Source organism: Bos indicus x Bos taurus, chromosome 28 (assembly GCF_003369695.1).
Source record: "Bos indicus x Bos taurus breed Angus x Brahman F1 hybrid chromosome 28, Bos_hybrid_MaternalHap_v2.0, whole genome shotgun sequence".
NCBI lineage: Eukaryota > Metazoa > Chordata > Mammalia > Artiodactyla > Bovidae > Bos > Bos indicus x Bos taurus.
Window position 1 is genome coordinate 38,822,923 of NC_040103.1, and position 7,586 is coordinate 38,830,508.

General features: G+C 39.0%; 1 non-coding gene across 1 annotated transcript; it reads right to left on the reverse strand.

The window, feature by feature from the left end:
* Positions 1 to 5,857: 5,857 nt before the first annotated feature.
* Positions 5,858 to 5,963, reverse strand: LOC113885631. The gene has a single exon (XR_003509283.1). It is a non-coding gene; the product is annotated as a U6 spliceosomal RNA (small nuclear RNA).
* Between the last annotated feature and the right edge of the window lie 1,623 nt (positions 5,964 to 7,586).

Below are 7,586 nucleotides of genomic sequence, written 5' to 3' on the forward strand. Positions count from 1 at the left end.
TTACTGATAGATTTCTTAATGATGGTAGTGAAGACAATCCCCATGGATTCAAGGAATTTATACAGACTTCATCAATCCAAAATCCTAGTTAGAAAATTAATTGGATCAGACTGCTGCTTCCACTTAGGATTCTTTCAGACTGAGTGAACTTCTACTGGTGGTGTTGGTACATCAAATTCAGGAAATGAAAGCTTTTTAAGTCCAGTAATTTATACTGGATTACATGTCTAGTAAATTGCAGTATTCTTAGGCCATTATTATAAGCTTTTTTCTGCTAAATGAATAGAGTCCTAGAATTTTTAAAAATTTATTTTATTGAAGTATAATTGATTTATCATGTTGCATTGATTTCTTATGTACAGCAAAGTAATTCAGTTATACATATATTAATTGAGTATTGCAGTTATATATATCCTAATTTGATAGAAGAGGGTATTATTTTTTAAAAAATTAAAAATAGTTCTTTAAGAAAAGAGAAAATTTTTTTTCTGAGAATCTATCCTAAGGAAACAAATACAAATAGAATTACTTTGTTGCAAAAAGAGTGCAATATATCACTTTTTAAAAAATATCAGAAAACAGAGAATATCATAAATGGCCAAACAATGGAAATAGAATTAAGAGAAATGTGTTATATGTGATACAAATTTCTCCAATTTTGAATCCTGTTTTTTCTTTCTCCCTTCACCCATTGTCCCACTGATAATGAATATTTTTAGAATATTTTTTCTTAATTCTCAATATTTTCTTTCATAAAGAAAAGTAGAAAATAGAAGTTGTCAGAAGCAAATGTCCTCATACTCTCATCAAACTAACCACAACTCAGGACTCTTGTAGTCACCTTCACATTTCTTCCTGTTTCAAAGGAAGAAGTGTTCAAAAACCAAATTTTCTATATTACTCTGGATCTCCTCCAATTCTATTTTCTTGGGGGACTTTCCGCTCCACTCTTCTGGATCATTCTGCTCACTCTAGTTTCTTTTAAAAATGCAAACAAAACAATTTTTTTTTCATAGCCCCCTATCTCATTCTTTCTATTGCCCTAATTATCTTTCCTTCAAAATTAAATTTCATCAGAACAAATTATAAATTGCTTCCACTTCCTAACTCCCATTCTTTCTTTGGTAGATACCAACAGAGTCTTTGCTCCCACAAATTAACTAAAAATTATCTTACTAAGGACAATGGTGATCCTACTGCAGCTAAATAAATGAGCAATACAGTTCTCACCTTACCAGACTATTCAGTAGTCCTCTATGCCAGGGGTTGGCCAACTACAGCATGTTTTCTAATAAAGTTTAATTGAGACAAGGCCAGGGTCATTCACTTATATATGATATTAGGCTGCTTTTGTGCTATCACGGCAGAGTCTCTCTTTGACCCACCTGCTTCCCTTAAGCTTCTCTGCAAACAGTCTCTTGGTTTTCCTTCGGCTTCTATGGCTCTTCTGCCTTCTTTTTAGTTTCTTTTGGTGGACCCACTTCTTCTATGAGTTTCTAAATGTTGGAGTTCCATGGGCTTAATCCTAGATTGTCTTCTCTTCTCATGCACTTTAACCCCTGGAGAGCCTCATCCATCTCTCTAGCTAAAATAGCATCTCTAGGTTGACATTTCTCAAAGCATATCTACAATTCAGACCTCTCCCCATGCTTCAGAATCATATAAAATATCTTCATTTGGCTATTTCACTGACTTCTCCAACATAAAATTCCAGAACTGCATTCTCACTATCCCCCTCCTCACACATGAAATCTGTTCCTCATGAAAAGTTTCTTCTCTTAGCTCATGGAAATTCCACAGATCTATTGGTTCATGCCAAAAACTTGGGGGTTGTACTCAATAGCTTCTTCCTCAACTTAGTACTGTCAACTGTGTTGTCAGGAGAGATCTTAAATCTATTGATGTCTTTACATCACTGCATCATGATTTGTGCAAGCAACTATCTCTTTTCTACTGGACTCTTGTACTCATCTATATCTACTTCTGCTTTACTGACTAAGCCAAAGCCTTTGACTGTGTGGATGACAACAAACTGTGGAAAATTTTTAAAGAGATGGGAATACCAAACCACCTTACCTGCCTCCTGAGAAATCTGCATGCAGGTCAAGAAGCAACAGTTAGAAATGGACATGGAACAAGAGACTGGTTCCAAATTGGGGAAGGGGTACTTCAAGGCTATATATTGTCACCCTGCTTATTTAACTTATATGCAGAATATATCATGTGAAATGCCGGACTGAAAGAAGCACAAGCTGGAATCAAGATTGCCAGGAGAAATATCAATAGCATCAGATATGCAGATGACACCACCCTTATGGCAAAAAGCAAAGAACTAAAGAGCCTCTTGATGAAAGTGAAAGAGGAGAGTAAAAAAGTTGGCTTAAAGCTCAACATTCAGAAAACTAAGAGTATGGCATCTGGTCCCATCACTTCATGGCAAATAGATGGGAAAACAATGGAAACAGTGACAGACTTTATTTTGGAGGGCTCCAAAATCACTGCAGATGGTGACTGCAGCCATGAAATTAAAAGATGCTTGCCCCTTGGAGGAAAAGCTATGACCAACCTAGACAGCATATTCAAAAGCAGAGATTACTTTGTCAACAAAGGTATGTCTAGTCAAAGGTATGATTCTTCCAGTAGACATGCATGGGTGTGAGAGTTGTACTATAAAGAAAGCTGAGCACCAAAGAATTGATGTTTTTGGGCTGTGGTGTTGGAGAAGACTCTTGAGAGTCTCTTGGACTGCAAGGAGATCCAACCAGTCTATCCTAAAGGAAATCAGTCCTGAATAATCATTGGAAGGACTGATACTGAAGCTGAAACTCCAATACTTTGGCCACCTGAAGTGACTCATTGAAAAAGACCCTGATGCTAGGAATGGTTGAAGGCAGGAGGGGAAGGGGACAACATAGGATGAGATGATTGGATGGCATCCCTGACTCGATGGACATGAGTTTGAGTAATTTCCAGTAGTTGGTGATGGACAGGGAAGCCTGGCGTGCTGCAGTTTGTAGGGTCAAAAAGAGTTGGACACAACTGAGCAACTGAACTGAACTAAACTGATTGTACTCATTCTGTTCAAATCATTCTTCATGAACCTTCCAGAGGACATTTTAGATATGACCTCTGCCTATCATTGTAGAATTCTACATAATCTGACCCCTAAACACATCTCCTTCATACTGGGATACTCTCCCATTTGTCCATTACACACCCCACTCACTAGCTTTCTTTTAGATCACAGAAGACATCAAGTTACTTCCTATCTCACGGATTTTCACTTATCCTTTCCCCTCTTCAGCTGGTTAAATCCTATGCACCCTTCAATGCTCAGCTTCAATGTCACTTCCTCTGAGACGCCTTCCTTGACTAGCCACAAGAAACCAGGACCATTATTATAAACTCTTATTACACTTGACTTTTCTATCACAGAGTACCAGTTTTAACTCAAAGTCCACATACAGATATACATGATTTATTATATTTCCTTGTTTGAATGAAATCAAACCAATCTTGTCTAGCCATTCTCTCAGGCAAATGAAAAATTAAATTTCAGCAATCCTTGGGAATTCCCAACATGGGGTTATGCCAAACACCAGGGTAATTATACAGCACCAGGGAGTACAGGAGTCTTTCCTGATCATCAATCCCCTGTGCACACAGCTTAGTGTTGAGATGTTCACTGCCCAAGCTCATGTGGTTGGTACTTTTTAGTTTCAGAGGCTGCTCGTCCATGCCATTTGGAGGCCATAGACCCCTGAGAAAAGCTATGACCAAGCTAGACAGTGTATTAAAAAGCAGAGACATTACTTTGTCAACCAAGGTCCATCTAGTCAAAGCTATGGTTTTGTTTTATTTTATTTTTTAACTTTACAATATTGTATTGGTTTTGCCATATATCAACATGAATCCACCACAGGTATACACGTGTTCCCATCCTGAACCTTCCTCCCTCCTCCCTCCCTGTACCATCCCTCTGGGTCGTCCCAGTGCACCAGCCCCAAGCATGCAGTGTCGTGCAGCGAACCTGGACTGGCGACTCGTTTCATATATGATATTGTACATGTTTCAATGCCATTCTCCCAAATCATCCCACCCTCTCCCACAGAGTCCAAAAGACTGTTCTATACATCAGTGTCTCTTTTGCTGTCTCATATACAGGGTTATTTTTTACCATCTTTTTAAATTCCATATATATACGTTAGTATACTCTATTGGTGTTTTTCTTTCTGGCTTACTTCACTCTGTATAATAGGCTCCAGTTTCATCCACCTCATTAGAACTGATTCAAATGTATTCTTTTTAATGGCTGAGTAATACTCCATTGTGTATATGTACCACTGCTTTCTTATCCATTCATCTGCTGATGGACATCTAGGTTGCTTCCATGTCCTGGCTATTATAAACAGTGCTGCGATGGGCATTGGGGTACATGTGTCTCTTTCAATTCTGGTTTCCTCAGTGTGTATGCCCAGCAGTGGGATTGCTGGATCATAAGGCAGTTCTATTTCCAGTTTTTTAAGGAATCTCCACACTGTTCTCCATAGTGACTGTACTAGTTTGCATTCCCATCAACAGTGTAAGAGGGTTCCCTTTTCTCCACACCCTCTCCAGCATTTATTGCTTGTAGACTTTTGGATCGCAGCCATTCTGACTGGTGTGAAATGGTATCTCATTGTGGTTTTGATTTGCATTTCTCTGATAATGAGTGATGTTGAGCATCTTTTCATGTGTTTGTTAGCCATCTGTATGTCTTCTTTGGAGAAATGTTTATTTAGTTCTTTGGCCCATTTTTTGATTGGGTCATTTATTTTTCTGGAGTTGAGCTGTAGGAGTTGCTTGTATATTTTTGAGATTAGTTGTTTGTCAATTGCTTCATTTGCTATTATTTTCTCCCATTCTGAAGGCTGTCTTTTCACCTTGCTTATAGTTTTCTTTGTTGTGCAGAAGATTTTAAGTTTAATTAGGTCCCATTTGTTTATTTTTGCTTTTATTTCCGATATTCTGGGAGGTGGGTCATAGAGGACCCTGCTGTAATGTATGTCAGAGAGTGTTTTGCCTATGTTCTCCTCTAGGAGTTTTATAGTTTCTGGTCTTACGTTTAAATCTTTAATCCATTTTGAGTTTATTTTTGTATATGGTGTTATAAAGTGTTCTAGTTTCATTCTTTTACAAGTGTTTGACCAGTTTTCCCAGAATCACTTGTTAAAGATATTGTCTTTAATCCATTGTATATTCTTGCCTCCTTTGTCAAAGATAAGGTGTCCATAGGTGTGTGGATTTATCTCTGGGCTTTCTATTTTGTTCCCTTGATCTATATTTCTGTCTTTGTGCCAGTACCATACTGTCTTGATGACTGCGGCTTTGTAGTAGAGCCTGAAGTCGGGCATGTTGATTCCTCCAGTTCCATTCTTCTTTCTCAAGATGGCTTTGGCTATTCGAGGTTTTTTGTATTTCCATACAAATTGTGAAATTACTTGTTCTAGCTCTGTGAAGAATACCATTGGTACCTTGATAGTGATTGCACTGAATCTATAAATTGCTTTGGGTAGTATACTCATTTTCACTATACTGATTCTTCCAATCCATGAACATGGTATATGTTCATGGTATATGTTCTCCATCTATTAGTGTCCTCTTTGATTTCTTTCACCAGTGTTTTATAGTTTCTACATACAGGTCTTTAGTTTCTTTAGGTAGATATATTCCTAAGTATTTTATTCTTTTCGTTGCAATGGTGAATGGAATTGTTTCCTTAATTTCTCTTTTTAATTTCTCATTATTAGTGTATAGGAATGCAAGGGATTTCTGTGTGTTGATTTTATATCCTGCAACTTTACTATATTCATTGATTAAAAATATGGAACGCTTCACAAATTTGTGTGTCATCCTTGCACAGGGGCCATGCTAATCTTCTCTGTATCGTTCCAATTTTAGTATATGTGCTGTGGTTTTTCCACTAGTTATGTATGGATGTGAGACTTGGACTATAAAGAAAGCTGAGCACCAAAAAATTGATGCTTTTTAACTGTGGTGTTGGAGCTATGGTTTTTCCACTAGTTATGTATGGATGTGAGACTTGGACTATAAAGAAAGCTGAGCACCAAAGAATTGATGCTTTTTAACTGTGGTGTTGGAGAAGACTCTTCAGAGTCCCTTGGACTGCAAGGAGACCCAACCAGTCCATCGTAAAGGAAACCAGTCCTGAAAATTCATTGGAAGGACTGATGCTAAAGCTGAAACTCCAATACTTTGGCCACCTGAAGCGAAGAACTAACTCATTTGAAAAGACCCTGATGCCGGGAAAGATCAAAGGCAGGAGTAGAAGGGAATTACAGAGAACGAGATAGTTGGATGTTATCACTGACTCAGTGGACATTAGTTTAGGCAGGCTCCGGGAAATGATGAAGGACAGGAAACCTGGTATGCTGCAGTCCATGGGGTCACAAAGAGTCAGACATGACTGAGCAACTGAACAACAGCAACAGTGGCTTACCCAGTTCTGCTTCAAACATGCCCTGTTTGGGAAAGATTAGTGTCTCCAGTTTGGCACTAGAGTCCATTCCTTTATTTTGGGGGAGGGGGTACTAACTAGGAATTGAATCCAGGCCATGGCAGTAAAAGTGCCAAGATCTAACCACTGGACCACCAGGGAGCTCCTTAGAGACCATTCCTTAACAGGAAAATTTCACTTTAAGGAATGCCTTCTTCTATGTCCCTTCTCTGCAATGCCCATAGTTGAGGTCATCTATAGCCTAGAACAGATGCTAAATTTAGTTCACACCAGCATAAATGATCAATTTTATCAGGTACTTACTTTTAATATCTTGACACTTTCAATCCCCACATTACTAGGCAGAAGCCTTGCTGAAGCCTGAATTCCACTGTTAACTGTATAGCTGGGCCCAGGCGATCCTTGTTGTGTATTTGCTAAGTTGTATCTAATTCTTCACAGCCCCATGGACTCTAGCCCACCAGGCTCCTCCATCCATGGGGTTCTCCAGGCAAGAATGCTGGAGTGGGTTTCCATTTCCTTCTCCAGGGGATCTTGCCAACTCAGGGGTTGAACCCATGTCTCCTGCACTGGCAGGCAGATTCTTTACCACTAAGCCACCTGGAAAGCTCACCCAGGTGACTACCCTTCTGAAAAATGTGACCTACTCAGCACCACCTATAGTAACAGCACTCTGTTCATTGTTGCAGATAGATACATGGGTCTCTGTGTTCACCTGAGCTTCTGATATTCTCAAGGTCACTCAAGTGCTGAGAGAGGTGCTATTTTGAGAAGTCATATTCTCCATGGATAGGTAATTGTCACTCAAGGAGATCCAGGATACAATCTTATCCTAATGATTCATTAGCACCCCATTGACCTTCACTTGCCATGATTGTCCAGTTAAAAATCTGCATGTGACCCTAGGACTTCTGATTCTTGTTGTTGTAAGTCACTAAGTCTTTTGTGACCCCATTGACAGTAGCCCGCCAGGCTCCTCTGTCCATGGGATTTCCCAGGCAAGAATATTGGAACAAGAGGTCATTTCCTACTCTAAGGACTTCTGATATTCCCGCATCAAAGCAGCAAA